Here is a 9,871-nt window from a genome sequence, read left to right on the forward strand (position 1 = left end):
ATGCTTTCTCTTTGCTTCTGTCTTTTGATTGAAGTATTCAAAAAGGTAGTCTGTCTAGAAAGAATGATTTGGGATGTTCAAATACCTCTTCTTTTACTGGGAAAATTATTTTTGGTGATAAGTTAGAGAAAGATTGAGTCTGGTTCTACCGTACTCTGAAGGCCTTTTCCAAAAATACAGCAATATCAGTGACCTGCATGGACGAATGTGTGACAGAGGAGGAGTGGTGAGCAAAGGAATATATAAAAGCTGCAATGGGAAGGGAATATCACATACTTCATGAAGATGCAATCTTCACTAATTCTTGTTAGCTTAACATTGGGAGGAGTTGTGGATGCTGTGTATATAGTTGCTTACTAAGCAGTGGAAATAATAGAAAGCACTCTATCATGTTTTGCGATGCTTTCATGTACCCAAAAAGACAAAAGGTATATCTCGTATGACATCATGCTCAGCAATAAAAGCCAGGGAGGGTAAAGAAGGAGAGAAAGGGGGGAAATTTTGGAATGATGGCATCTGTCTTTCCAATAAATTGCTACATAAGATGAGCCCTGCTTTCCTGGAAACGGGTAAGCGTCTGCCTGTCAATGGGAAGCAGCAAATGAATTCCTTGTTTTACTTTGCTTGCCCATGCAGCTTTTGCTTTACCTATTAACCTGTCTTCATCTCAACCAACAAGCTCTCGCACTTTTGATTCTCTTCCCCATTCTGTTGAAGACGAGTGAAGGAGCAGCTGTGTGGGGCTTAGCTGCCTCCTGAGGTTCAACCGCAACACTAGTTTATTAAACCTAAGCAATATTCTCCATACCATGATATTTTCATACTGTATTAAGCTTTTGTTGTTGTTGTTGCTGTTTGTTTGCTTGGTTTTTACTCTCCTTGTCACACAGGTAACAAGAAATTGTGATAAAAGCTGTGAGGTGTTTCAGGACAACCATATGTGGATGTGTGTATATTGTTCTGCAGTTCTGCAGAGTACTAGATCAAAACATCAAAATTCTTTGTCTGGAAGCAAGTTTTAACTTTTTTTTTTATTTTTGTTACCCCATTGTTGTTTCTTGGTTTTGGTTTTGTTTTTGTTTTTCCAGTTTGGAATGTTCAAAACATAAATCATACATTGAAAACAGTTGGCTAAGCTTTTATTTATTTTTATTTTTATTTTATTTTATTTTATTTTATTTTATTTTATTTTATTTTATTTTATTTTATTTTATTTTATTTTATTTTATTTTATTTTATTTTATTTTATTTATTTTATTTTATTTTATTTTATTTTATTTTATTATTTTATTTTATTTTATTTATTTTATTTTATTTTATTTTATTTTATTTTATTTTATTTTATTTTATTATTTTATTTTATTTTATTTTATTTTATTTTATTTTATTTTATTTTATTTTATTTTATTTTATTTTTTTAACCCCCAAAATAAATTACCTTTTTTAAACTTATGTATAGAAAAATGGCAATGCTTCAGAACTTCTATTTTTAGGCAAAGAAAATATTTAACACACTTTTTTTCCTTTTTATCTTCTGTCATTTATTTTCAGTGAATGCAATACAGTGAATCCCATTCAGAATCTTGAGGACATGAAGTTGCTCCATGTTTTTCATTTGTTTTTGTTTTACTTATTTCATTTTGATACAAGAGTATTACCATGATAGTAATAATGGAAAGCATATCAAAATGATTTGCGTGCTCTCTCCACACCTTCTTAAAGCTAGAAAAGTTTAGAAACAATTGGAAAACGTGAAGTGAATTGAAATAAATTGAATTGAATTAAATTGAAATAAATATGACAGATAGAATTTCATCCCTTTTATTGTATTCAATGACAAAGAACTCTCTTTGATGACAACACTGCTTGTTTTAAAAGATCAGCATTTTTCAAAAACATATTTGAGGAAGTACATCAGAAAGATAGAAGACTTCTAAAGTTTGAGCTCCTGTAATGGAAACTTTTACAAAAATTTATTTCAAAGATTTTAGACAATCTAATCAGGACTGAATTTGTTGTTCTGATGGCTTATACTTATCATCAGGCTTTCCTAATTTTGAAGAATTGAAGAATTAAGAAGAAGAAGAAGAAGGAGGAAGAAGAAGAAGAAGAAGAAGAAGAAGAAGAAGAAGAAGAAGAAGAAGAAGAAGAAGAAGAAGAAGAAGAAGAAGAAGAAGAAGAAGAAGAAGAAGAAAGAAGAAAAAAAGAAGAAGAAGAAAGAAGAAGAAGAAGAGAGAGAGAAGGGAGAAAAAGAAGGAGAAGGAGAAGGAAGAAGAAGAGAAAGAAGAAGAAGAAGAAGAAGAAAGAAGAAGAAGAAGAAGAAAGAAGAAAAGAAGAAGAAAAAGAAGAAAGAAGAAGACGAAGAAAGAAGAAGAAGAAGAAGAAAAGAAGAGAAGAAGAAGAAGAAGAAGAAGAAGAAAGAAGAAGAAGAAGAAGAAGAAGAAGAAGAAGAAAGAAGAAGAAGAAGAAGAAGAGGAAGAAGAAGAAGAAGAAGGGGGAAGGGAAGGAGAAGGGGAAGAGGAAGGGGAAGGGGAAGGGGGAGGGGAAGGGGAAGGGGAAGGGGAAGAACAATAAGAAGATATATTTTGGCTTTTTTCAAGGTCTGGGAAAATAGCTGGGCTGTTAATCAGATTATTGCTTATCAGTGGATTCATTTCCACAGATAATATATATTTCTCAGCTAGGCCCCTGTAAAGGAAAAAAGCTCTGCTGAGGATTTAGGAAATCTGTCTTCCTCTTTATTTACATATTCCACTTTGAATACAGTGGGATTGGTCCCTAACAAACATTTAGCTTGTCACCATTGTGGATGACTAAGTACAAACTTGAGGCACCATAGAAAATACCATGTAAATGGTGGACTCTGATGTTCACCTGAACATGAGCCAGCAGTGTGTCCAGGTGGCTAAGACGGCCAAAAGTATCCTGGCTTGTATCAGGAATAGTGTAGCTAGCAGGACCAAGGAGCTGATCGTCCCCCTGTACTTGGCTGTGGTGAGGCCGCCCCTTGAGTACTGTGTTCACCTTTGGGTTCCTCAGTACAAGAAGGACATCGAGGCCCTGGAACATGTCCAGAGAAGGGCTACGAAGCTGGTGAAGAGCCTCGAATAAAAGTCCTATGAGGAGCGGCCAAGGGAACTGTCGTTGTTTAGTTTGAAGAGGAGGCTCAGGGGAGACCTCATTGCTCTCTACAGCTACCTGAAAGGAAGCTGTGGGGAGCTGGGGGTCGGCCTCTTCTCGCAGGTAACTAGTGATAGGACTAGAGGGAATGGCCTCAAGTTGCACCAGGGGAGGTTCAGGTTGGACATTTTGAGACATTTCTTCTCAGAAGGGGTAGTCAGGCATTGGAACGGGTTGCCCAGGGAAGTGGTGTCATCACCATCCCTGAGGGTGTTAAAGGAAAGGTTGGACGTGTGCTTAGGGACATGGTTTAGTGGGTGACATTGGTGGTATGGGGATGGTTGGACCAGATGATCTTGAAGGTCTTTTCCAACCCTAATGATTCTGTGATTCTATTCTGTGATTCTATGGCTCTTCCCTTTCTTTGGAAATGTAATGTAATGTAATCTGGAAATGTAAACTTTCCAGATTATTATAATTATTTTGATGAAATAATGAAATGTGAAGTGATACACTTAGTGTATGCCTAGTTTATAGGTATATAACTAGTTTTATAGGTATATAGGTTTACTCCTAGTTTAAAGGTACCAGCCAGTGTGCTTTGCCTTGACAATCCCAGCACCGAAGTGAAATCACATCAGCTCATATATAGCACATAGCATTACTGTATTGTTTTAGTCATAAGCGAATTGCTGACTTCCAAAACAAAAAGTCCCTACTCAGATCTTGCCAAAAAGGCTTGAATGTAGACAACACATTCCACTGGGAAAAATACAGTGCTGCTCAGTCTGTCCTTTCTAGAGCATACTGTGTCTTTTGTAATGTCTCTGATACAGTGATTTCCCTCCCTCTAAAGTAGGAGAAAAGCATCAAGAGCAGCAAGTAGTGCTTTTCAGGATAGAGGCCGTATCTTTTAATGCTTGCATGGAAGCCATTGCAATATCTGTTACAACTTCTGAATAGAAGTACAGTACACAGTAAGCGGTAACTCCAAACACAAAGGGGAACATCAAGTGGAAACTTGAAGATATGGCTGAAGGGAAAAGAAAGAGTCCCTTTCCCTTCTCTCCCCCTACCCCACGCTTTACAGAGCATTTTGTCTCTATAAGCTAAAGATGCATTTCCTGCAACCACATTTCTTTTCATCCTGCTCTTGGTTGCACATAAATTTACAGTTGCTTTTCCAAAGAAAAACCTGATGGTTTACTAAAAGTAGTGAAGAGAAAACTAGACGATCTTGTTCCATTCACTCAAGAAAGATTTTATTTTGCAAATAAATGAGGAGTGACATCATTCCTCAGGAGTCCATCACCATTCTTCATTGAGTAGCGTTCGTAAAGTCAGTAGTAATTATCTTCTTGAGATAATGGATTTAATAAAACACAATTAGAAAATTCAACACTAGAAATAGAATTCCTGTGACGCTGATTGCTCGGTGACAGAGGAATAAAAAGCATTGCATCCATAGCTTATGAAGGGAGACACCATGGTATAAAACCAAATCTATCTGTTTAATTCTAGAGGTTGTTTTTGAACATTACTATTACATGGTTTGGAAGGGTGCAGAATGTCTTTTAATACATATGCTTGTACTGTATTAGATATCCAAGCAATGAAGGTATTTTTTTACATGAATATTTTTTATGGTCCTCTGTGTTGAGGTTTTATAAAAGCTGCCTCTTAGTGACAGCCTGTCATGTCTGTGATTGTGTTGTGCCTGCAAACAGGCATTACCAGAATATTGACTTTTGGGTTAAATACATTGCTTCCACCAAAGTGAGGGAAGTCTAACTGTTGATAATCTTAGACCAGGTATTACTTATCTTGTTAATATATATATGTTCATCTGAAATAGAATATTTTATATTTTTATTATCTTGCTGTGCAGAAGGGCCATGAGAACCTGCTGTGGTCAGAAGGACCAGTTCTTCATCTTCCGATGAAGAAAGCGTCTTTATCAGTGCTTTTTATGTTTGTTACTGTTGGACATCATTTATAACTACAATCCATTCACTGCAGATGGAACTTTATTTTTCAAAAGACTAATGTTTGCTGTTGTATGTAGAAATTCAGTTGTTAAAAAAAAATAATAATAAAATAAAATAAAACCTGTTAGAAAGGGTTCCAAACAATGTAAACACTGCTAAATGCAGCAATTATAGGATAAGCTCTGAAGTAATTTTCACTTGATGGAGTGTGTGTGTGCAGAAGTAAACCTCTTGTCTGGTCGTTGTTGCAAGAGTTGCTTCCATCACAGTTAGGGTTTATTGCTGCTAATTATTAAATGTATTTTAAAATTGTAGATATTATATATGAAATACACATGAATGGCATCTTTCACTAGTGCTGTACTAGGTCACTGGAATTTTCACTATCACAAAGAAAGTAATGGAATGACAGCAAGTAGTATTATCCATTCAAGATCTCTTCAGACATAACCCATCCTGAAAATAAAGTTATTACCGGGGTGCAGCAGCATGAATTAGGAGCTGTTACAAAAGGAAAACATAATGGAAAGGTAAGAAATCTTTCTCCAAGATAACTGTAAATGCCGCATACAGCAGGAATTGCAGCATTCTGGAGGTAAACTGTGCAAATATTTTTCTGCATAGTCAATACAGAAAGTGTGAATTCAGTCAGTTAGCCCATGAAAATGTAACCATGTCACTGAGCTGATATTCCCAGTTTTGCAGAGACATGATGCGTTTGGCCATGACAAATAGGATAACCATTGAATTTGAGTAGAAACCACAGGAGGCATAGCATCACAAATGCATTTTTATCTGTGTATTACCTGTATCTGTGTATTATCTGTATCTATTCCGAAACAGCACATTTGCCCTGTACTGGGAACGATGTTTTCATATGACTTTAAGATGGCACATCATCACATCCTTTCACTGGGAATTATTCCTCTACAAAAATTCTGGGAGGTCTGAAACTGGAATCTACAATGAGCAAAGGCAGAATAGGTCATCCACATTTGGCCAGAGAAGTTGAAGAACAAACATGTTTCAGCTGTGACAACCTTTGGTTGAACATTTTCACTACAGTTAAATGCTAATACATTTTATAAGGTATATCGTTGTCCTTCTGGATGTGACAGTCTTGCCACACAGGACCAATGTTAGCATTTGGATAAACAAATGTAATGCATTTCAGCAAAGAGAAAATCTGTAGCTGAACTTTATTCAATCTTACCTTTTATAAAATAACGTTTTCAAGACTATTCCCTGTCTCTAGGAAAGAGAGCTTGAGATTCATTTCAAAGTACTGGTGTCCCGGTATTCCTGTCATAAAGTTTCACTTTTGCAGCTATTTAAAACAACTGCATTAGCCACTCTTCTACTTAGCAATCCATTGTAAATTTAAGAATAAAGTTATTTTGTTGCCATTTGAAAATCTCTTGCACATATCTTAAAATCCCTTACATATTCTGCTGTAACTTTAAATGCCAGTGTGATTGTGTTAACATTTTAAAACAACAAACATTTTGGTTATGTTTATTGTTATTTGAGGTCATGCTGAAATACTTTATCTTGTTGGATTCCAGGGTGCCAATTTTATATAACACAGTATCACAGTGAAGGGTAACAGTAGTGATTATGTGAAGACAGAATTAGTTGATCAGAAAAAAAGGATGATATGGTAAGTGTCCAAGGAAAGGTAACAAAAATGAGAGGCATGTGGAAAGCCTGAATAAATTTGTTTTGTTTAGTTTGGAAGCCTGAGAGGAAGCCGAGATACAAAGATAATTTTTCAGTACACAAATGGTTTTACAAAAGAGGCTGTCATCAGTTCATCAGTTGCTTTCTGTGCCTATAAGGGTATCAGATTACTTAATTGAAGGGGGATAGGGGGAAAAGAAAGATTAACATGGAACAACAAGAAAACCTTTCCTAGATACGCAGAGGTGAAACAGGGTATGTACACAGGTTGTACAACATGTATGGGATGTTTTAAGAACAAATTATATAGATGTCTGTGGACAATGGACAACAGAATACATATTCTGCCTGTGAAAAGAGCTGATCCTACAGGTATTGTGGTGGTTTTGTAGTTCACCATTTTTAGAGCTATTCTAAATCTGCTTTTGGTCTCTTTGGCTATGCTTATGGTGCTATCTAATACTGCAGAAACCACTTGACTGAAAATGAAATAGCAACAGCCTCCTGTAATTCTTTATTCTCAGTCTCACAGAAAGACCTGCACATAGCTTTGGAGTAAACAAACACACAAACATAGAAATTAGGAAAGATGCACATTAACAATTGCATTTGGTTCCAGCTTAGAGAAAGGTCAAGGTCTGATTACCTGCCTGAAGAAAACAAGAGGAAGGCAGATAATGAGAGAAAGGGAGGGAGGGAGAGAGGGAGAGAGAAGGAAGGAAGTGGGGTAGGGAAAGAGGGAGAGAGGAAGAGGGAGAGGGAGAGGGGGAGAGAGGGAGAGAGCGTGTAAGAGTACCTACTGCTTACTTGATCTGTTGGTCCATCCTTCCATCTCTGTTTAAGAATTCCCAGGGCTCTGTCACTTCTCATGTTCTTTGTAAATATCCAGATGTACCTATAAATAAGCTATAGCAGAACAGGATTAGCCTTGATCACTGATGCCCAGAATTCATTTTTTAAGTCATCCCATACTTTAATTTCCTTCCTTCATGGGAAACCTGGCAAAAGTTGGACCACTGCCTCAGGTTGTGCCTTCTGACTCCCAGCAGTGTCCATAGTGAGCACCAGCCCAGTCTCTGGAGAGGGTGGAATATTTACACGGAGGTTCTGAAGACATGCCTTTTAGATGCTGACATTCATTTGCTAGAACATCAGGATAAATTTCCCTTTGTGCAAAATGGATCAGTGAGGTGTCTGAATAACCAAGAAATATTACAATTTTATTTCACATTAAGGTTCCCAGCTACACATTGACCCAGATGTCAGGAGTGTTTTGAGATCTGAGATACCAGTTCATCCCACTTTTGTCCAGGCACCATAAAGCACTCCACCTCTCAGTGCTGCATCCAGAGTGGTCCGTCCTTCCCTGTCCCCAGCCCTCCCTGTCCCGGCACAAGACATACACCTGCCCCACCTGTCTAGTGCTGGCTTGACCAGATAGAGGAGTTAGGTTCACACTAATCTTTAATAACTCTTTGATCCGATGATGTACTTAGGGATCACGGCACCTTTTTCCTAGGTAAGCAAGGTAAGGCATGGATAAATGGAGTGTGTTTCCATTAAATACTTCAGTTGCTTGTTGTCAATGACAGGCATAGAAGAAAGGTGTTCTTGTACTTCTTCCTTTGCATTTTCCACTGAACACTTCCCCTGTCCTAAACATTAGGATATTTGTGGTTAACCTGCAAGAGAGATTGTAAGGAAAACAATTATACAAGAACTTGCTCCATTGGCAGATTGGAGGAAAGTACATAACTCAAAGAGGTAAATAAGCACTGTTTAATTTTTGGCAGAGCACAGGGTGAATTGGAAATGGTTATCCATAAGAACTTCTTGCTTCAAAGTTGTTGCAGGAACATCATTCCCCCCCCCCCCCACCCCCCCAGTGCTTTCAAGGAAAATAAATAACAATGCAGAGTTAAATTAGTAATAGCAATTAAAAAACTTGGTTAGACTGCCTCATAGTATATTCCACAAAAAAATAAAAATACAAGTAAAAAAATCCTACGCACATGCACCATCAATTTCATCCCCATGGCATTGCTTAGCATAGCTAGTATTACAATTTGGAGCTATTTTAGATAAATAGGATGACAGCTCAAAACACTCGGTGATGTTTTTACTGCCAATTTAACTGGTGTTAAATTACTGGATATTTAAGTGACACTAAAACCATTTAGGGTCCAATCCACAATAGTGCTGGCTCCAAAATATCCTAATATTGATGAAAAATATTGTTTTAGGCTTCTGTTTAACTCACTGCTTTGTAGCAGGCAATACTGCTGTAAGAGTTGGTTGACCTCAGTAAGTGCATTGCCTCCCTGAGAAGCATCCTACCTTGTTCTGAGAGCAGAGTCCCAGGTGGCCAGTCTCTGAACATCTTCATGGGGTCTCTGGATGCAGGGGCGAGTTGAAAAGCAGGCTGCAAGAGTCAATATTCTCATGAAATGAAGGGGTTAATCCAGGTCTTTCATCACATAGAATATACCTACTGAAGTTGTCAGGGTTATTGGTTCTTTTTGTTGTAGTTTCCAATAAATGATTAACACATGGAAACAAAACCTCTAAATTTGCTGCCCTCCATAAAAACACCTGCACTGAACTTATCTACCAGCAAATGTGTTATTTCTTTATTTTTTGTCGAACACAAGGGATGAATTATTCACAAGAGCTGATTCCATGTACCTGTTGTGCCTGCTGGTGAGGAGGCAGCATGATGCAGCACCAGGAGCGCTGGGTGCTCTGCTTGCAGAGCTGTGTGGTGTGACAGTCAGGGCCTCACATGCTTTTAGGTTAGTGGAGCAAGCACCTGGCATCAGATGTGAAGGCAACAGTTTTGCCCACCCTCTGTGCTAGAGCAAATATGCTGCAGCATATTTTTCTTCTTATTCTTTTCAATTTTTTTTTCCTCCCAATAGTGTACAAATGGGAGTGAGTAAAGGAAATTTTGAGGGATCAAAGATAAATGAATATTTCACAGTTAGTGCTGCTCTTCCTTTCCTTTTTTCCCTCTCAGTTGCCTCCAAACTGCTCATGAGTCATTTCATTCTGGTAATTTATATATCAGAAGTTTTTGTTGGTGG

The 9,871-nt window shown here is 37.5% G+C and overlaps 1 long non-coding RNA gene across 1 annotated transcript; it reads right to left on the bottom strand.

Annotated features, from left to right (window-relative positions):
• Positions 1-5,880: 5,880 nt before the first annotated feature.
• LOC310889927 lies at positions 5,881-9,552 on the bottom strand. The gene is made up of 3 exons (XR_014576919.1): positions 9,126-9,552; positions 8,297-8,470; positions 5,881-7,694 (listed from the first exon to the last, which is right to left on the bottom strand). It is a non-coding gene; the product is annotated as an uncharacterized lncRNA (long non-coding RNA).
• Positions 9,553-9,871: the final 319 nt, after the last annotated feature.

The sequence above is a fragment of the Anser anser genome (assembly GCF_964211835.1).
Source record: "Anser anser genome assembly, chromosome: Z".
Classification (NCBI taxonomy): domain Eukaryota; kingdom Metazoa; phylum Chordata; class Aves; order Anseriformes; family Anatidae; genus Anser; species Anser anser.